Source organism: Delphinus delphis, chromosome 2 (genome assembly GCF_949987515.2).
Source record: "Delphinus delphis chromosome 2, mDelDel1.2, whole genome shotgun sequence".
NCBI lineage: Eukaryota > Metazoa > Chordata > Mammalia > Artiodactyla > Delphinidae > Delphinus > Delphinus delphis.
The window spans coordinates 175,637,060-175,659,414 of NC_082684.1; the positions used below are offsets into that span (position 1 = coordinate 175,637,060).

General features: G+C 37.8%; 1 protein-coding gene across 5 annotated transcripts in view; it reads left to right on the forward strand.

Annotated features, from left to right (window-relative positions):
- The window catches only part of ZNF438 (zinc finger protein 438), a 175,545-nt gene that overhangs the window by 47,031 nt on the left and 106,159 nt on the right, over positions 1-22,355 (forward strand). For all 5 annotated transcript variants that reach the window (XM_060006351.1, XM_060006349.1, XM_060006350.1 and 2 more), the window contains exon 3: positions 13,439-13,521. The gene's annotated coding sequence lies outside the window, so the exon portion shown is untranslated. The remainder of the gene's footprint in view (positions 1-13,438; positions 13,522-22,355) is intronic.

The following is a 22,355-nucleotide window of genomic DNA, read 5'->3' on the forward strand; positions in this document are numbered from 1 at the left end:
GGTGGGTCAGAAAGGATCTTGCTGTGATTTATGTCATAGAGTGTTCTGCCTATGTTTTCCTCTAAGAGTTTGATAGTTTCTGGCCTTATATTTAGGTCTTTAATCCATTTTGAGCTTATTTTTGTGTATGGTGTTAGGGAGTGATCTAATCTCATGCTTTTACATGTACCTGTCCAGTTTTCCCAGCACCACTTATTGAAGAGGCTGTCCTTTCTCCACTGTACATTCCTGCCACCTTTATTAAAGATAAGGTGTCCATATGTGCGTGGGTTTATCTCTGGGCTTTCTATCCTGTTCCATTGATCTTTCTGTTTTTGTGCCAGTACCATACCGTCTTGATAACTGTAGCTTTGTAGTATAGTCTGAAGTCAGGGAGCCTGATTCCTCCAGTTCCTTTTTTCGTTCTCAAGATTGCTTTGGCTATTCGGGGTCTTTTGTGTTTCCATACAAATTGCAAAATTTTTTGTTCTAGTTCTGTGAAAAATGCCAGTGGTAGTTTGATAGGGATTGCATTGAATCTATAGATTGCTTTGGGTAGTAGAGTCATTTTCACAATGTTGATTCTTCCAATCCAAGAACATGGTATATCTCTCCATCTATTTGTATCATCTTTAATTTCTTTCATCAATGTCTTATAATTTTCTGCATACAGGTCTTTTAAAGTCTCCTTAGGTAGGTTTATTCCTAGATATTTTATTCTTTTTGTTGCAATGGTAAATGGGAGTGTTTTCTTGATTTCACTTTCAGATTTTTCATCATTAGTATATAGGAATGCCAGAGATTTCTGTGCATTAATTTTGTATCCTGCCACTTTACCAAATTCATTGATTAGCTCTAGTAGTTTTCTGGTAGCATCTTTAGGATTCTCTATGTATAGGATCATGTCATCTGCAAACAGTGACAGCTTTACTTCTTCTTTTCCGATTTGGATTCCTTTTATTTCCTTTTCTTCTCTGATTGCTGTGGCTAAAACTTCCAAAACTATGTTGAATAAGAGTGGTGAGAGTGGGCAACCTTGTCTTGTTCCTGATCTTAGTGGAAATGCTTTCAGTTTTTCACCATTGAGGATGATGTTTGCTGTGGGCTTGTCATATATGGCCTTTATTATGTTGAGGAAAGTTCCCTCTATGCCTACTTTCTGCAGGGTTTTTATCATAAATGGGTGTTGAATTTTGTCAAAAGCTTTCTCTGCATGTATTGAGATGACCATATGGTTTTTCTCCTTCAGTTTGTAATATGGTGTATCACATTGATTGATTGGCATATATTGAAGAATCCTTGCATTCCTGGAATATACCCAACTTGATCATGGTGTATGATCCTTTTAATGTGCTGTTGGATTCTGTTTGCCAGTATTTTCTTGAGGATTTTTGCATCTATGTTCATCAGTGATATTGGCCTGTAGCTTTCTTTCTTTGTGACATCCTTGTCTGGTTTTGGTATCAGGGTGATGGTGGCCTCGTAGAATGAGTTTGGGAGTGTTCCTGCCTCTGCTATATTTTGGAAGAGTTTGAGAAGGATAGGTGTTAGCTCTTCTCTAAATGTTTGATAGAATTCGCCTGTGAAGCCATCTTGTCCTGGGCTTTTGTTTGTTGGAAGATTTTTAATCACAGTTTCAATTTCACTGCTTGTGATTGGTCTGTTCATATTTTCTGTTTCTTCCTGATTCAGTTTTGAAAGGTTGTGCATTTCTAAGAATTTGTCCATTTCTTCCAGGTTGTCCATTTTATTGGCATAGAGTTGCTCGTAGTAATCTCTCACGATCTTTTGTATTTCTGCAGTGTCAGTTGTTACTTCTCCTTTTTCATTTCTAATTCTGTTGATTTTAGTCTTCTCCCTTTTTTTCTTGATGAATCTGGCTAATGGTTTATCAATTTTGTTTATCTTCTCAAAGAACCAGCTTTTAGTTTTATTGATCTTTGCTATCGTTTCCTTCATTTGATTTTCATTTATTTCTGATCTGATTTTTATGATTTCTTTCCTTCTGCTAACTTTGGGGTTTTTTTGTTCTTCTTTCTCTAATTGCTTTAGGTGCAAGGTTAGGATGTTTCCTGTTTCTTAAGGTAGGATTGTATTGCTATAAACTTCCCTCTTAGAACTGCTTTTGCTTCATCCCATAGGTTTTGGGTTGTCGTGTCTCTGTTGTCATTTGTTTCTAGGTATTTTTTGATTTCCTCTTCGGTTTCTTCAGTGATCACTTCGTTATTAAGTAGGGTATTGTTTAGCCTCCATGTGTTTGTATTTTTTACAGATCTTTTCCTGTAATTGATATCTAGTCTCATAACGTTGTGGTTGGAAAAGATACTTGATACAATTTCAATTTTCATAAATTTACCAAGGCTTGATTTGTGACCCAAGATATGATCTATCCTGGAGAATGTTCCATGAGCACTTGAGAAAAATGTGTATTCTGTTGTTTTTGGATGGAGTGTCCTATAAATATCAATTAAGTCCATCTTGTTTAATGTGTCATTTAAAGCTTGTGTTTCCTTATTTATTTTCATTTTGGATGATCTGTCCGTTGGTGAAAGTGGGTGTTAAAGTCCCCTACTATGAATGTGTTACTGTCGATTTGCCCTTTTATGGCTGTTAGTATTTGCCTTATGTATTGAGGTGCTCCTATGTGGGGTGCATAAATACTTACAATTGTTATATCTTCTTCTTGGATTGATCCCTTGATCATTATGTAGTATCCTTCTTTGTCTCTTGTAATAGTATTTATTTTAAAGTCTATTTTGTCTGATATGAGAATTGCTACTCCAGCTTTCTTTTGATTTCCATTTGCATGGAATATCTTTTTCCATCCCCTCACTTTCAGTCTGTATGTGTCCTTAGGTCTGAAGTGGTTCTCTTGTAGACAGTATATATATGGGTCTTGTTTTTGTATCCATTCAGCCAGTCTGTGCCTTTTGGTTGGAGTATTTAATCCATTTACATTTAAGGTGGTTATCGATATGTGTGTTCCTATTACCATTTTCTTAATTGTTTGGGGTGTGTTATTGTGGGTCTTTTCCTTCTCTGTGTTTCCTGCCTAGAGAAGTTCCTTTAGGATTTGTTGTAAAGCTGGTTTGGTGGTGCTGACTTCTGTTAGCTTTTGCTTGTCTGTAAAGGTTTTAATTTCTCCATCAAATCTGAATGAGATCCTTGCTGGGTAGAGTAGTCTTGGTTGTAGGTTTTCCTCTTTCATCACTTTAAATATGTCCTGCCACTCCCTTCTGGCTTGCAGAGTTTCTGCTGAGAAATCAGCTGTTAACCTTATGGCGATTCCCTTGTATATTACTTGTTTCTTTTCCCTTGCTGCTTTTAATATTTTTTCTTTGTATTATTTTTTGAAAGTTTGATTAATATGTGTCTCAGCGTGTTTCTCCTTGGATTTATCTTATATGGGACTCTCTGCGCTTCCTGGACTTGATTGACTATTTCCTTTCCCATATTAGGGACGTTTTCAACTATAATTTCTTCAAATATTTGACTCCTTCTCCTTGATTACCATTTTGACCTCACACAAAACTGCTGTGCTGACCTAAAACATACCATTCGGATTATGTCCTGTGTTGTTATTCCTGTTTTGAATTGAGCCAGGGATCCTCCTAGGAGGAGAGATGGCCAGTGGTACCTTCTCGATGGTGAAGGTGACATGATCATGGCACACATGTCATGCTTCTCAGTCTCTGGCACTGAGGCAGTTAGACTAATTTTTACACCTGACCTTGGCAGAAGACTAATATATCCACACTCCTTTAAAGCCAGTAATGAAATAATCAATAAAGGGAAAAGCAGTTCTCAAATGTAGTACACTTCTCTCTGTCAAATTAAAGAGGTATTTGAGCTATATACAGATGATGTTGGAAAGTTCAGGTCTTGAAATGATCTCAGGTCCACTCAGAGCCCCTTTATTTACTCGTTTTTCCTCTTAATAAGGAGAGTAAACACATACATAGCTTACTGTGTTCTAATTGCTTTATATGTTTTAGCTAATTTAGTCCTCACAGCAGTCCTGTGAGGTATAGATTGGGTGGGCCAAAAAGTGCCTTCAGTTTTTTAAGTAAAAATAAAAGACATTTTTCATTTTCACCAAGAGCTTTATTGAACAATGTATTCACCCTTTTGTTCCACTACCTTCTGCCATTTTTCAGGCAACTTCATAATTCCATCTTCCCAAAACTTTCTATCTTTTTGAGCAAAGAACTGTTCAACGTGCCTTTTACAATCTTCCAGAGAATTGAAAGTTTTTCCATTAAGAGAATTTGTAAAGACCGAAATAAATGGAAATCTGAAGGTTCAATGTCTGGTGATATGGTGGATGAATCAGAACTTCCCAGTCAAGCTGTAACAGTTTTTGCCTGGTCATCAAAAAAACATGTGGTCTTGTGTTATCCTGATGGAAGATTATGTGTTTTCTGTTGACTAATTCTGGACTCTTTTCGTCGAGTGCCACTTTCAGTTGGTCTAATTGGAAGCGGTACTTGTTGGAATTAATCGTTTGGTTTTCTCGAAGGAGCTCATAATGGACGACTCCCTTCCAATTCCACCATATAGACAACATCCCCTTCTTTGGATGAAGACCGGCCTTTGGTGTGGTTGGTAGTGGTTCATTTCACTTGCCCCACGATCTCTTCTGTTCCACATTGTTGTACAGTATCCAGTTGTCATTGCCCATCACAGTTTGTTTTAAAAATGGAACGTTTTCATTATGTTTCAAAACGTAGAGAATTGCATGCAGAAATATGGTCAAGAAGGTTTTTTTTGCTTATGTGAGACCCAAACATCCAAGCGATTCACATAACCAAGCTGGTGAAAATTATTTTCAAAGCTTGATTTGGATATTTAGAGTATGTCAGCTATCTCCCAGGGGTATAACGTTGATTGTTCTCAGTTAATGTCTCGATTTGATCGCTATCAACTTCAACTCGTCTACCCGACCATGGAGCATCGTCTAATGAGAAATCTCCAGCACGAAACTTCGCACACCACTTTTGACACATTTGATCAGTCACAGGGCCTTTTCCGTACACTACACAAATCTTTTTGTGCGTTTCAGTTGCGTTTTTACCTTTCTTGAAATAATAAAGCATAATATACCGAAAATGTTGCTTTTTTCCTTCCATCTTTGATATCAAAATGGCTACACAAAAATTCACCAGTTTTGATGAGTCTTTTTTTAAATGCACTCTGGTATGACAGCTGTCACATACAGTCTAACAAAATTGTTTCCAATGAAGTTAAAGACAGCTGAGTACTACCAGAGCCATCTTACAGAAAAAAATGAACCTTTTGGCCCGCCCAATGTGTATATACGTATGTATGTATATGCTTAGCAAAACTCTGTGAGGACACATGCCAAATATTAACAGTTGTTATCTTCTAAGTGATAGATTTATAGATGGCATATATTTTCATCTTTATATTTTTGGCCTTTTCCAGTTTTCAGTAGTGAGCCTGCATAATTTTCTAGATATAGTTTGTGATTATTAATGTTATTACAACTGTCAGATAACTATATACTCCAACTTAGTTCATGACAGCCTAGCCTTGGAGGAAACATTTGCTTCCTACCACCAACTTACCTCTCTTCAACCTCCCCTAAAACATCTGCTCTTTCTTTTATTCTCCATAAAATAAGCTGTTTAATGGTTTAGAGGAGCTTCATTTTAAGCCTTTACTTAGGTATCTACCCACACAAATAATAAAGCACAAGTATTTTTAAGAATAAGGGTAACAAAATAAATACTTTTTTCTATTCAATTTTTGTAAATTTTTTTGTATTCAATCCTAAGGAAAAAAGAATCTAAATAAATACCCTTTATCTACCCTCCCCCTCTCCTAGGAAGGTATGCTCAGTAGGTTTCTTAGAGGGAGATCAGTTCTCCTTTCAGCTTTTAAAGTTCAATAACCAAATTTAAAAGTGAAGTACCTGACTCTTACTATGGAGCAGGGAAGGAAGTAGCAAGGAGACAGGATAGAAAAGCCTGATTCATTTGAAATCTCACCTTCCTAGAGAGGTGGGTGTTGGACAGAGAAAGTATTTCTGAAATCTCCGTAGGGGGGCTCCTGAGGATCTGCTGAACACCAAACCATGCACAGGATGAAGCCCCCAAAAGGACATCTCATGAGAAGTGAAAAAGTACCAGGTCACTGTAAGGTTGAGCCCTAGAGTAAAGGTTCCTCTATACAAGCCGTGAACGAGCTGAAAACTAAGCCTCAAAAGAATCATATTAATCCACAGTAACAACTGTCTGCTAGAAATTCAACACTGTTTAAACAAACACAAGAAATCCAGCATTCAGCCACTTAAAATTCACAGTGAATTGCATCCAGTCAAACATCACTAGATGAAGAAAGGAGCAGGAGAAAAACCCCATAACCAGGAGCCAATAGAAATAGACCCTGAAGTGACAGAGATGATAGAACTAGCAGATAGGTACTTTAAAACAGCTGTTGTAAATATGGCTCACGTACGTACACATAATGAGGAATGAAATAGAAGATAGAAAAAAGAAAACATTGGAACGGGCAGAGATAGAAAAATATAGTAACTGAAACGAAAATTTTACTAGATGGGATTAAGTGCAGGTTAGCTCTTTCAGGAGAAAAGCTCAGCGAACTTGAAAACATAGTGAGAATTTAACCAAAAGCATAGAGAGAAAAAAGATTGAAAAAGATGAAAAGCACCCTGGTTGCCTATAGTATGATAACCATGGGCATAAGTGTAATTGTAGTCTCAGAATTTAGAGGGAGGGTGAAAGAGAAAAATATTAATGGCTGAAATTTCGCCAAATTTGAAGAAAATATAAACCCATCGATCCAAGAAATTCAACAGAGCCCAGGCAAGATAAACAACACACACACACACACACACACACACACACACACACACACACACACATGGTACATCAAGAAAATTGGTGAAAATTAGTGATAAAGAGAAAAATGTTAAAAGCAGGCAGAGGGAATAAAAAGATATTACATACAAAGGAATAAAGTCAAGAACGGCAGCAGACTTGTCATCAGAAACTGTGCAAACCAGGATGCAATTTAATAGCAATTTTCAAGTGCTAGAAAAATTGTCAACCTAGGATTTTACAGCCAGTAAAAATACAAAATAAAGGAGAAAAAAAATAAGGGCCAAATAAGAACTTTTTTAGACAAAAACTGAGACAACTCATGACCAGCAGACATACATTACAAGAAATATTGAAGGAAGTTTATTAGGCAAAAGATACCAGGTGGAAATTGGACTATACAAAGGGATAAAGAATGCTAAAAGTGGTTCATATGTTGATAAAAAAAATTTTTCTCCCTGTTTCAGTTTCTTTAAAACATAAATGTCTCTTTAAATAAAAAATAATGACAGTGTTTATCTAGTGAGATTTATAACATATGTAAAAGTAAAATGTATGACATCAGGGCTTCCCTGGTGGCACAGTGGTTGAGAGTCCGCCTGCCAATGCAGGGGACACGGGTTCGTGCCCCGGTCCGGGAGGATCCCACATGCCACGGAGCGGCTGGGCCCGTGAGCCATGGCTGCTGAGCCTGCGTGTCTGGAGCCTGTGCTCCGAAACGGGAGAGGCCACAACGGTGAGAGGACCGTGTACCGCAAAAAAAAAAAAAAAAAAAAAGTATGACATCAATGGCTCAAAGAATGGGTTGGGGAAAGGAAACATATCATAAGGGTCTTATACATGAAGTGGTATATTTTTTGAAGGTAGGTTGTCTTAAGCTAAAGAGTATTCACGAAAATAGCTAAAAAAGAGTTTTAACTAATAAGAAACTAATGGTGGATATGAAGTGAAATCCTAAAAACTAATCCAAAATAAGACAGGAAAAAAGGGGAGAAGGACCAAAACTAGATGGACAAATAGAAAACTTGTAACAATATGGGAGGACAACATTCAGTCATATCAGTAATCACATTAAACGTAAATGATCTACTCTAATCAGAAGGCAAAGATTGTCAAGTTGGATAAAAAACCAAGGTAACCTTCAAAATAGGTTAGAAACAAAAGGGTGTAAAATGTATACAATGTAAGCACGAAGTATGAGAAAACTGGAGTGGCTATAGTAATATCAGAGTGGACTTCATAACAAGTGATATTAAGAAGGTTAAAGAGGGACACTTCATAATAATGATAAATGGGTCAATTTGTCAAGAAGAAATAATAACCTTAAATTCCACAATACTACATTGTAAAAATACACAAAGCAGAAACTGATAGCACTGAAAAAAAAAGAAACTGACAAATCTTCAATTGTAGTTGTAGATTTTAATACCCATATCAGTAATTGATGGAAAAAGTTGAAACATGATCAGGGAGGATATAGATGCACATAACAACACTGTAAACCAACTTGACTTCACTGACATTTACAGAACGTTCCACTCACCAGTAGCAGAATATGCATTCTTTTCAAGTGCACATGGAATATCCACCAAGATAGCCCTCCATCTTCTAATACATAAAACAAGTCTCATTAAGTTTAAAATGATGGAAATTATGCAGAGTGTATCCTATGACCACAATATAATTAAGCTAGAAATCAATATCAGAAAGAGATCTGGAAAATCCTCAACATTTGTAATTACCCCACATACTTCTAACTAGCACATTGGTCAAAAAAAAGGAGGGGTGATTAAAAGATGTTTTGAAGTGAATCACAATAAAAACACATCAAAATTTCTGGGATATATGTGAAGCAGTGCTTAGGCAAATCTTTAAACGATCTAAGTGTCCACCTTAAGAAGGTAGAAAAAGAAGATCAAATTAAAACGAAAGTAAGTAGAAGGAAGGAAATAGTAAACAAAAGAACAGAGATTGATGAAATAGAAAACAGGTAAACAACAGAGATAAACAAGGAAACCAAAAGCAGGCTCTTTGAGAAAACGATTAAACCTCTAGCTATCCTAATCAACAAAAATAAAGAGGAAACACATGTTACTAAGTATAATGTCAGAATTGAAAGAGGGGACATCACTACAGATTGTACAGAAATTAAAAACATATAGAAAGAATATTACAAACATCTTTTGTACATAAGTTTGACGACTTTGATAAAATGGATACATTCCTTGGAAGGCACAAATTATGTAATGAAATTGACTTCGGAAGAAGGATAACATTAGAGTAGCACCGTATCTATTAAAGAAGTTATATTCCTGCTTAAAAACCTTCCCACACAAACAAACCAAACCAAAACCAAGAACTCCAGGCCCATACATGTTTTAACTGATGAATTCTATCAAACATTTGAAGGAGAAATAATTCAGAAAATAGATGAAAAGGAAACTCTTCCCAACTCATTTTAGGACACTAGCATTATGCTAACATCAAAACTAGGTGAAGACATTACAAGAAAAGAAAACTATAAACAAATATCCTTCTTGAACATAGGTGAAACATTTTGTGAACGAACCATTAGTAAGTCAAATCCAGCAGGATATTAAAAATGAGTTTATTCGAGGGATGCAAGGTTGGTTTAACATTGGAAAATTCACTAGCATAAGTTCATCACTTTAACAGAAAAAAGCTATATGGTCCTGTCAGTAGTTACAGGAGAAAGCATTGGAGTACATTCAACAGCCATTTGTGATAAAATCTGTCAGGAAACTAGAAACAGAAGAGGATTTTCTTAACCTGACGAAAGACATCTACATGTAACTTCTAGCTGAAGTCCTATTTAAAGTCAAAAGATGGAGTGCTTTCCTCCTAAGACAGGACACAAGACAAGTATGCCCATCTCCTCCATACGTGTATCTAATACTATAATGGAGGCCCCAGCCAGTGTAACAGGCAATAAAAAGAAACAAATGACATACACATTGGCAAGGTAGAAATAAAAGGTCTTTATTTGCAGACAACATGATCATGTATAGAGAAAATGCTAAGAAATCTCTAAAATGCCACTAGAATTTGTCATTGAATTTATTAGCAAGCTTGCAGGACGCAGAGTAGATACACAAAATCAGTTTTATGTATATATACCAGCAGTGAAAAATTAGAAATTGAAATTGAAAATTTATATCAAAATACAAAGGACTTATAAAAACTAAAAAATGTATTTACAAGAACAATATTGGAAGGTTTTTAGTACCTAATTTCGAGACTTCCTCTACTTTTTAAAGCTCCTTCTTTAAAGCTGCGGTGATCAAGGTAGTGTTGGCCTAAGGTAAACATATATATCAATGGAATAGAATAGAGGATCCAGAAATAGACCCACACATATATGGTCAGTTGATTTCTGACAGTTGTGCCAAGTTAATTCAATGGGGAAAGGATAGTCTTTTTAACAAATGGTACTGGAACACGTGGATATTAAATGTAAAAACATTAACCTCAACTCTTACTTCTTCTAGATATAAAAATAACTTGAAAAGAATCATGGATCTAAATATAAAATACTAAAACTATAAAACTTCAAGAAAAAAATTACAGGAGAAAATACTCGTGAACTTGGGATAGGCAAAGATTTCTTGGGGCCCAAAAAGGATGAACCATAAAAGAAAAATTGACAAATGGGACTCCATCAAAATTTAAAACTTCTATTCTTCAAAAGACATCGTTAAGAAAATGAAAAGGTGATCTTTAAACAGAGAGAACATATTCACAATACATATACCTGACAAATGACTTGTAGCCAGAATATATAAAGAACTCTTACAGCTCATTAAAAAGACAACCCAGTTAAAAATCTAGGCACAAGAAAATAATGAATGCAGCACAGGAAAAGGTGTTCAACATCATTAGACATCAGAAAAATGCAAACCAAAACAATGAGATACCATTGTATATTCATCAGAATAGCTAAAATTAAAAGAACAAGTGTTAGAATGGAACTTTCGTGTATTGCTGGTAGGAAAGTAAAACGATAAAACCATTTAAACTGTTTGGCAGTGTGTTATAAAGTTAAACATTTACCATAACATACAACAATTTTACTACTAAATATTTACCTAAGAGAAATGATAACATATATTTACACACGTACTTGTACATGAATGTCCATAGCAGCTTTACTCATAATAGCCTCAAGCTGGGAGCAACTTAAATGTCCATAAACTAGTGGGTGGATGAACACATTGTGGCATATATCCATGTAATAATATACTACTCAGCATTTAAAGGGAACAACGTACTGATACATACAACATGAATGAATCTCAGAAACGTTATGCTGAGTTCAATAAGCCAGACACAAAAGAACACAAACCCTATGATTCCATTTACTGCACACAATTATTATACCAGAAATGATACTAAAAAACCCCAAAACAAACAGATTTAATCTATAGTCACAATAAACAGACATGTTGTCTGCAGCTGAGGATGGAGTGTGATTGACCTGGATGGGGCTCAAGGGAACCTTTTGGTTTGATCAGTGTGTTCTATATCTCTACAGTTGGATTAACCAGGATGGGGCTCAGGGAAAACTTTTGGTTTGATCAGTGTGTTCTATATCTCGACTATGGTGGTGATTATATGGATATAGGTATATGTTTGTAAAATTCATTGAAATGTACACATTTTACCTCAATAATGTTGTTTTGAAAAAAATTCCAAAAATTTGAAAGTTAATTTACTAACAAAACATTAACTTCTGACTAATGTTAGAAGACCTCTCTGTGTGAGGCTGAAACTGAGTTGACCTGAAAATTCCATTTAGATAAATCAGTATACACAATATAAATTGAAATACATGAATTAAATATCCTTAAACAAGGAAAGAGAGTAGATGAATTCTCAGTGTAGTTAGCCTATGATTTGATGTATTGGAATGGGACCCTAGCATCCTTAAAATTCATTGATGTACCTTTCTAATTTCTTTAATTGATATTTGGTAGTGTCTTTGGCACTAAGAAGAATCCAGCTAAAATGAAGTAATTACATATAATCCCCTCTTGATTTTGTTTTATTGTTCTTTTCATTTTTTTAACTAGAAAGAATATGTAGAAGATACTCCAGTGTCACTTACGATCTGTTTTTCCTGTTAGGAACAGAACTCCTAGATTTTACCTGAGCACATACACGGCTGCCCATCTAGAAACTACATTTCTCTGCTTCTCTTGCAGCAGGGTGTGGCTTTGGACTAATGAGAGGTGACTGGTGACGTGTATAAGGTTACCTCATCAAGGACAAGCTACTTGCCCTAGACTTTCTCTTTTCTCTTTCTGCTGGCGGGGATGTTACATCAGGTATAGCAGCCACCTTAGGTCCAGAGATGGAAGCCATGTGGAAGCTGATAGAGTCATCTTGGGTCCCTGAATGATCTTGTGACGCACACCTCCCCCTGCACCCCGCATTGTGACATGAAAAAGAAAAATCTCTAACTGTGCCTACTATATTTTTGAGTTCTTTTGTTATGGTAGAAAATTTATACCCTAATAGAAAATGGAAAGCATTTAAGACTTTTAAGTTTTTCTCTGTGTACTGTTTTGCCATAGCCAGTATATTTTGGTGTGTATTCTCATCTATTTATTTATTTAGGCTGTGTTGGGTCTTCATTGCCGCACACGGGCTTTCTCTGGTTGCAGCGAGTGGGGGCTCTTTGTTGCAGTGCATGGGCTTCTCATTGTGGTGGCTTCTCTTGTTGCAGAGCACAGGCTCTAGGCGTGCAGGCTTCAGTAGTTGCAGCATGTGGGCTCAGTAGTTGTGGCATGTGGGCCCTAGATCGTGCAGGCTTCAGTAGTTGCGGTGCATAGGCTAAGTAGTTGTGGCTCACGGGCTCTAGAGCGCAGGCTCAGTAGTTGTGGCACACAGGCTTAGTTGCTCTGCGGCATGGGGAACCTTCCCAGTCCAGGGATTGAACCCACGTCCTCTGCATTGGCAGGCGGATTCTTAACCACTACACCACCAGGGAAGTCCCTGATATGTATTCTCAATTAAAATAATTTCTAAACTAGCATATGATTTCATGCCAAGAGTTCTCTTTAATCCAGTAGTTATTTAGGAGAGTGTTTCTCCAATTTACAAGTTACTTTTAAAATTTAGGTACTAATTAGTAATAAACTGATACACAGCATTCTGCTTTTCTAATTTTTAAATGTCTTCATTGACTAATTTATGATCAGTTTTAGTAAAGTTTCACAGACTTTTTCAAAGAATTTGTCTTCCTTGTAAAATACTAAAATATTTATTTATTATGTTGTTTAACTTTTCTATAATTATTTTTTATCTGATCTCAAAGGCTTAAAGATGTAAATCAGTGATTTCTTCCATTAATTTTTCTTTATATTTCTCTTTTTTTGTTTTGCTTTGTGTGTTCATGTATTATTAACTGTCAGTATCTCAATTGAGGATTATACCTTTTATCAGAATAATATCACTTTTTTCCTAATTTATGCCTTGTGCTTTAGCTGACATTAATATTGCTACTTTAGTTTATATTTCCCTATGTATCTGTGTACTTCTTATTATATTTATCCTTCCTTTGTCATTTCTTTTAGATATGTTTTCTATAAGTGGAGCATAGTTGGATTTCATAGTTGGATTTTTTCACCTAATGGGAGGAACCTTCGTCTTTTAACAGGTATTTTAACTCATTTATATTTATTGTCAAAATTGATCTTTAATTCGTTTTATTTCATTGATCTTGTTTCTTTTATACAAGTCTTTTATTTTCCATTGTGTTTTGGGCTTTTTGCTATTTGATTTAAAGTTTATCTTTGTTTAATTTGGTTTTGAATTTTTGCCTGCTTTGAAATCTGCTGCTGATTATTTTTAAGTTTTTTTGAAACGTTCAATCTATGTAATACCTATAATTAAGTCAGGAATGAGATGGTATCTTTTGTCTTCCCTCAGTAGGAAATGAGAAATTTAATAAAGTTTTACTTATCTGCTTCTCAGTTTTCATTGATATCTTAGATTTTTATCTCAGACTATTATTAAATTGTAATTTAAAATAATTTGTAAAATATTTTCATTAATTTTTATAGCTATAGAAATTATGAAAACCCTAAGATTGTCACAACTTTAAATAAATTGCCATGTTTTCCAAGTATATATCAAAGTGAGCCTCAAGAAGGTCATTAAGGGCTTCCCTGGTGGCGCAGTGGTTGAGAGTCCGCCTGCCGATGTAGGGGACACGGGTTCGTGCCCCGGTCCGGGAAGATCCCACATGCCGCGGAGCGGCTGGGCCCGTGAGCCATGGTCGCTGAGCCTGCGCGTCCGGAGCCTGTGCTCCGCAACGGGAGAGGCCACAACAGTGAGAGGCCCGCATACCGCAAAAAAAAAAAAAAAAAAAGAAGGTCATTAAAAATACGCTATTGTGCCATATTACATTACTTCTCATTTTCTTGGCCTATTTCTGTATTATATCTTAAAAAGACACTTTTTATTATTGCCCACATTCAGGCCCTTTTCCTTCTCATTAGACTGGGAAAAAAGAAGAAATAGTCAAATTGAAGTTAATGTATCAGATTTTGTATTTGGTGTTTGCAATGGCAAAGTATAAGATTCAGAATATGTTTGGGATTATTGAATTACTGGATTTTATGGTGATGGGTAAGGAAACATTACCAGTTATTTACGAGTAAGCTTCTTTTCTGAGATGTCCCTGTCAGTTATGGTACCAGGTGGCACAGGGCATGGCATTTACATTCTCCTCAATGTTTGCTCAGTGTCAGAGGCCGTCCTTTTGCTTTGAGTCCCTGATAGAGTGTTAGGATGCTCCTAGTCGTGTGCCCTTCTCAGGTGGGCGTCATCTCCATTCCCTCACTATCATAAGGGTGCTTGTGTACAGGGCTTTCCCATTTTTTTCAGAATATACTTGAGGACTATTTATGGAAGCAGCTCTGAGAGGACACGCAGCCTTGTCTTGGAAATAGTGTGGAGGAAAGAAGCCTGTAGCAGTTGCAAGGGGTAATATCTTTAAGAAAATAGTAATGTAGCTGTTACTTTGAACTGGAAGGCTTGTCTTTATTTCTCATATTTTTTTAGCAGATAATTATGTAGCTGGACTACCAAAATGCAGGGAGTGAGGGGAAGCTGCGGACAGCCTCTTCAGGATTGCGGGTCAGGGTGAAGTTCTTGGCCAGACTCCTTTCCGTGTGGCGTGCGGAAAGCAGACGGGCTGAGGAGAATGCAGGAGGACCGTTAGTCTTGCTTTGATCCTCTGTTTTCCTTTGTGACCATGGCAAACGTCTCAGCTCTTCTAGGCCTCAGGCGGGGTCTGTGCCGTGAGGTTGATGACTGTCCAAGATGCTTTCTCACTTTAAAACTCCACGCCTGACCAGGGCACCAGGGATAGCAAGGGAGTTTCCATCTGACAGAGCTTTTATTTCGTTTAAGCAAAGAAGTTAGCTTCATTTCATCTTGGAAAGTCAAGAGAAATAAATCACTTCTCTTACCACCTTGAGTAAGGAGAATTGGAAGGATCATATGTGACTCATGTATTTATGCTCCGACCTGACATTAGCAAGTGACACACGTTGTGGTGGACTGTCCCGCCATAACACCTGGAAGTAATCTAGTAATAGAATGACTCAGAGGAATGTGAAATCACCGTTTTTTTCCCTGAGAAAACTAAGATATTTATCTAGACTCCCAGAAGTTCTTGCCTTTTTCCCTGGGATGTGTGCATGTTTTGAGATTGAGGGTCCTGGGAGGTAGGCCCACTGTGCGACCTTCAGCCAGGCATCAGACTGAAGGTCATGCCGAAGATCTTTCATTGATGAGGTCCTGAGTGGTCCAAAGGCTGCTTGCCCTGAGTTTGTGTTTCATGAGGTCAGCAGTAGGAGGCCGCCCAAACAGGCTTTTTGTCCTAAGCTGAGCTGGGCATGGTCACAAGCAGGGTGGGCAGAGAGAGTTTTCAGATAATGAACATGTCACAATTGTGGAAGAGCGAGGACACAGTGCTGACTGAATGGAATCTGTACAGCAGTCAGAGGACGACTCTTTTTGAAGAAGGACTTTGTTCTGGCTAGGTTCTGGAGGATGATTCCCGACAAAGGCTCCATCCAGAGCAGTGTGGAAAAAAGATCATTGCTTCTTTTCTCTATAGTCATCACTCTGAGGACTAAAAAGTCATTGAAAAGTTTTATTTCCTGCTCTATCAAGAGCTTCTAGGGGAAAAGAAAAAAGAGAATTGTTTCATTTCAGAAATGCATTTTGTTTCAGTCAATAAAAAGTTGCTGTGAATAAGTCAAAATAACATGCAAAATAAATTCGAAACATGGATAAAAAAAGTAGGTGGTAGGCTTTTATTAACTGCCAGTGTGAGGTAGGCCCTTCTAGGGATGCAGAAACCAACGTTCAATAACCTCTGTTCTCAGGAACTGAGCTTGAGTGAGGCAGACAGATAGATGGCTAATACTTACTATGTTTCAATTGGGTTTTTATAGAGCAGCTACTCTATGCAAGACACCGCACTAGGTGCTGAGTCTACAAGGCGAGGTAGATAGAGTCCCTGTTCTCAAGATATTTAGAGTCCAGAGTGAGATGCGTCACCAGGCATGCCAAGCACCAGGTACGCGGAGGCGTACAGGAAGACATCAGTAATTAGAATGCACAGGACGGAATACACAGGCGACTTTGAACTTGCGCCAAGAGCTAAGCAGTCTGGAGGCACCGATTCCTGCAGCGGTTGCCGTAAGCTGTGCTTATTAATGTTCTGGCCCCAGAGCTACACCTTTCTGATGTTAAGGATAATAAAAATAGCCAAGAATCGTACAGTGCTTGACTCTGTGTCAGCACAGTCTAGTACTTTACACATAACAACTTATGTAATCCTTGCAACAGTCCTATCAGGTAGTGTTAATATTAGACCAGAAACTGAGGCCCAGAGCAGGTGGGTAACAGCTAGCCTGCGGTGGGTCACCACGGTGCTAGGTTGAGGCTTCTAGAATCAAGGAAGCCAGCTACAGGAGGAGCCATTGTTCAGAGGTTTGCAGATATAGCAGCTTAACAGTAATGAGCCCATAGCTGAGCATATGGGAGAAAAAAATTGTTGATACATGTGCTTTTCATTTGCTAGAAATACAGATGTATATTGTTGTTGTTGTTGAAATTGCCCTATACTAGCTACACATTATATCTAGAATTTTTATTTGAAATTATAGGAAAATAACTTTTGATCAAATAGTATTACCCATTTATTTACAGAGAAGGGCTTTCTTGAATTATAAATATATCTAAAAGAGATCGTACTGCTTCCCGCAAACACCGACTCCACAGCTCCTTGAGGTGGAGATTTCTATTCAGCCTAATGTCCTCCTGGTCAAGTAAGAGGCTGCTTTCTCTGCCTCTCATCTGTTGAAATGTCTGTCCCTGTTTACAGTACTGGAGGTCTTTAATTTATAAGCTGGATTTGTAAATTGCAGGGGCCTGGGGCTTCCCCTGGTGCGTGAACTACAGGAGGCCGGCTATTTGCTTCTTTGAGGGAGTTCATAAGAGCTTTTGTGACCTGGTTTGCCCACAGTTCATAGGCTCACATCTAGGTGATCTGAAGGAAGAAGAATGGGGTGAAAAAGTCAAAGTTATGGTTGTGAACGGGAAGGAAAGTTAGAATTTTAAAACCAGCATCAAAATGGTACAGACAAGAATTAGAAGCTAGGAAGAGCCTAGGAGGAGAGGTTTTTAATTAGAGCAACCCTCAAGACATTGGAAATTGTTGTGACGATTTTAAATGGGCAACCCCTTTGGCCTTAAAAAGAATCAGCAATTTGACTTTCTGTATGTGGGTTATGAAATGTAAACACACAGAATTCAAGGGGAAAAGGTGATTTTTCAATGTAAAACTGTTTCGATTTATGGCTTCCTGGACATTGAAAGCCTCCTTGCACCTTGATTAAATACATTGAGTGGTTTTGAAATGTAATAAAATTGTAAGGAAGGTTTTCTTTTTTTTCTTTTTGCACAAGCAGGTATTTTCAGTGTAACAATCAGGAAGATTAGGCAGTCTGTGACATAAAGCTTGAATGGTGTTACTAAATAAGGAAAAGGAGCTTTAGACCTCTTTTTGACTCTATCTACAAATAAAATAAACTTTTTCATGCAATACTGAAATCAACTATGCAGTTAAAGAAACTTATTAAGATAATACTTTGTGTAAATCTATTTTCTACTTTGCTTTACTAAAAATTTTATTTATAGAAGGAATACATAAATACCTTTTTTTTTAAAAAAAAAAAAAAAAAGCCTTACAAATCAAGGATTTAAAGGGATTAAAGTTCCCTTTGACCATCACGGTCCCTGGGTCATCATTTTGCCCTTTATTCTTCCAAATCTTGTTCTGAATACTTACATGCATATATTTGTATGCCTAGAACAGATATTTATGTTTTGTGTAGATGTTAAAAAATAACCCACAGAGGGACTTCCCTGGCGGTCCAGTGGTTCAGACTCCGCATTTCTAGTGCAGGGGGCGTGGGTTCGATCCCTGGTTGGGGAACTAAGATCCCACACGCCACAGTGTGGCCAAAAACAAAAACAAAAAGACCCCATAGAATGTATTGTTTTGCTGGTTGACTCAAATATGACGTTGCATTATATCTTTTGTTTTTAGTAGTTCAGTAATGTTACTGACTGCAGCTGGTATTTACTGAGTAGTTATTATGTGCTAGGCAAGACGTTTAGCATCTTTCATATAATTTTGTTTCATAATCTTCATAATAAGCTTCAGAGGTGAATAAAAATCATTGATTTTACGTGAGTAAAATTCCACCGTCATTATGTCTCACATTTACGTTAAATTACTAATGCCAGTAGTTCCATCATTGTTTAATAAGACTTCAAAAATAAAACATTTGGAATGATTTTTTGGATTGCTAAGAATGTAACTGTTAGTTCTGTTAGATTTGTTGTTCCTGTGCTGTTGGCCTCTCCACCCAGCCCTGGGAGTGAGTGTCTGCTAAGCCAGAAGGCCGGGAATGTGCTCACCTTTTAGGCATGAACAGGTAGTATGTGTCATGTATCACTCATTCTAAATGAAGAACAGACAACCCCAGACATTTCCTCAGTAGTTAATGGTTTTCAAAGCCCATGCCTGTGATGATGTCCTTATTTGGGGGACAGTTACATGATACAAGTCCTAAGTGTGAGCAGGTTTGTTTTTGAAAGATGCTTTTCACTGTGCTTTTGGCCATTCCGGTCTGAGGAGTAAAGGCTGCTGTCGTAGGAACTCTGATTGTTTTTATGGGAATTGGTAGAAAAGGAGCGATGTTGGGTGGGTTGAGAGAAGAAAGAATTCTGCTTATTATGTGTACTCTGACTTTAGAGTTTGGATGAAGATATTTTCAGAATTTCCTGACAAAGTAGAAAGCTTTAATGTCTGGGCAGCTGTCAGAAGAGTTTAGATCTCAACTCTTCTGCTCAACTAGCTGGGGAACCTTGTAAAAGCCACTTATGCTGTTTCAATCAAATGATAATAATACCCACTTAATAAAGTTGTGGGGTGGAATTAACGTAAAGTGCCTCGTACAGCGTGAAGCACCGTATGAATGTGCAAGTATTGGGTGATACTCTTACTGTTTTCATCATCGGAACTGTTGTCAAGGTCCTCTGCAGTTTGCCTCTTTTACTATTGCCTCTGTCCTGAGAAATTAACCTGCTTTCCTCTGTCCTTTATTACATGGAAGGGAGTACTGTAACAGAGCTCTGTGGTCTTCAGAAGAGCAAAAGGGGCCTTACTGCTGAATCATTGAACGAATATTGAAGTACAGCCAGCATTTTTTCAGGCCTAATGTAAGAACTGAAAAGATCATCTACAGTAACTCAAGAAGCGGAGATATGCCAAAGGTCCCAATAAATATCATTTCATTGTCACCAGTACATAGTGTTTGTAGATGTATTTGGCCTTTTTGTGTTCAAGAGAAAAATAGACAAGTATTAATTAATATCTGTCTATTTAGAAAAGTGTTTGTTACTAAATTCTGTTGCAGTGGGACCTGGTTTGAAAAAAACCATCAGAAATTATCTTGTGTTCTGGCTTCTTTTTGGCTATAATACTTAAATTATTCTGAAATCTCAAATAACGTTCAAAGAAGGTATGAAGTTTTTGTGCTTATCAGAAGGAGACATGGGTTAAAGCGATTAAGAGGCCTTCCAAGTGAGCTCTCATTTCCAGGTGAGCAGATGGCGCCATTGAGTTTCCGTGTGGTCCACGTGGTGACGGGGAACTGATTGTTGCTTGGAAGCCCAGTCAGAAGTCTACAGTTGAAATCTCAGTTGCTGTTTGGGTGACGTGCCATGCACTGTACAGGGTCACTACTGGTACAGGTTGTTTCTAGGGGAAGCTACGTGTGCTTTGGAGGAGAGGTACATGCTGAAAACAGAGCAAAACAAAAAACAAATCTTTGGTTTGTTGTTCCTTCTTCTGGATAGCTCTAAAAAGCTAACCCCTCTTCTGGATACTTCTAAAAAGCTAACCCTTTTAACTTTCATTGGTGGTTTGCTCTGTCATCTCTGTGTTCACTTTCATTTATTTCTTGACCTACTGTCTATGGCAAACCATCTCTATCCTGGTTATACCAAGGGAAAAAGTGAAATCTTGTTTCAGAGTGACCTGTAAAATTCTATTCCCTATTTTAGACTTAGCCCACTGGAGATATCACTTTCTTCTTCATTTTATTTCACTACCCCACCATGCCCTTACTGTCCGAGCACCATGGGCTTGTTTGTTTGTTGTTTTTTTAATGAATCTCACACTCACCTATTTATAGAAACTGAGCATTTCCCCCTTTCCCAGAGGCAGCTGTGGCAAGAGTAGCTTGTTCGCTTGAGATGGGGACCAGCGGGCCTCTAGAGCAGCCCAGGATCTGCTCAGTCACACTCGATTCTCCTTAACTAGCAACTAGAAATATGTTAACTTGCCTTGACTATCCCTAAGCAGCTCTTTAAAAAAAAAAAAAAGTTTACAATCAGTTGAATTCTCTAAGCTTCTGGCTTACAATAGTGAAAAAACTTTCACATAGAGTAGATAACGGATGGAGTAAGGATTTCTGATTCGTTTGCATGTTATTTATTGTGGAAAGAATGTTTTCCCTACAGACCGACAAGGAACAAGATGTTTAAACATAAGCCAGGGTGGAGACCTGTTTGTTTGGTCAGCTTCAGAGAAGCCACGTTTCCCTACTTATGAAGAGTCTGCCAACTCTTCTATCCTCGCCACCCCCGCGTGATTCTTCACGTTTCCTTGGGATTTTTACTTAGGCCTCTTGTCGGATGAGGCCGTGATAGAGTGCCTACGTGGCAATCAGAAAGGCTAAAGGCTTTTTCCTGCAGCAGCATGATTTTATCATGTCATTATGAGTTTATGGTGTGTGTGTGTGTGTGTGTGTGTGTGTGTGTGTGTGTGTGTGTGTGTATAAAATCGCTTTTTCCCAGTCCCCTTCTGCTGTTGGCTTGTGCATTCGCATTGCTGGGTGGCAGCAGGGCCCCATTTATCACAGGCGGTAGCAGTGGGTACGGAGATATGAAAGGGTTACTGTTCACATTTCCTGTGTAATTCCCTCTGATCTTACTGAGCTGTAATTCCTTTCTTGATGTTAAACATTCCCAGGCTCCTATAACCTTCTCGCCGGGTTGCACTAGCCAAGTTTGTCCTAGGTGATCATGTAGGCGGACCTCCTGTTTTTAAAGATTAGAAATCACTCCTTCGTCGGTGAGATAGGCTACATGCTCATTACTTTTCAATCCCAGAAGAAATCCCTTTGATTTGAAACCAGAACAGAGCACTAACATATTAGTTTTAAAATTCACATTTAGCAGCCAACAATCAAATTTGTTGTCAAATTAATTGTGTCGATTTAACAATCTGCCGATTGCTGGTTTAGTGAATTTCGAGGTAAATGAAAGCCTGTTGATCTAGTGAAGACTTACGTCCTTCCTTCTAAAATCACACTTGAAAAATGGGTTCTGATTAGAAAAGGGTACATTTTGATGCCGCTGCCTTACTTTTAGCTTATGTGATTGGTAGTGTGTTTTAAGTTGCCTCAGATGTAAAGCTGCTTAGCTGAAACGGCAACATTTCTGCTTCAATTCAGTTCAGGAGGTTGTAGCTGAGCGTAGGGAGATACTTACTTTCTACTTTTTCTCTGGTTTTTAAAGTATATAGCAGCTCACTTTTATTCCACAACTTTTTAAATATACATTTTCGTGGTTGGCAAAAGGTTTTCTATTTTTGCCTTTTCCCCTTGAGCTTTGGGAGAAAATGTTACGCTCCTGTGAAGCGTCCGTATGTGTCAGTGGCTGCTGATGAACTGGTAGGGACCCGGCGTACCTGTTCCAACACAGGCCTCGTCCAGGTAATGAGCTGCCCTTTAGACGCAGCCCTGGGTAAGTTTGCTCGTGTTGTTTAGAGCGCATTGCTATGTACCCACCCGTCAACTTGGGGTTTGGGGATGGATAGAATCGAAACAATGTCCC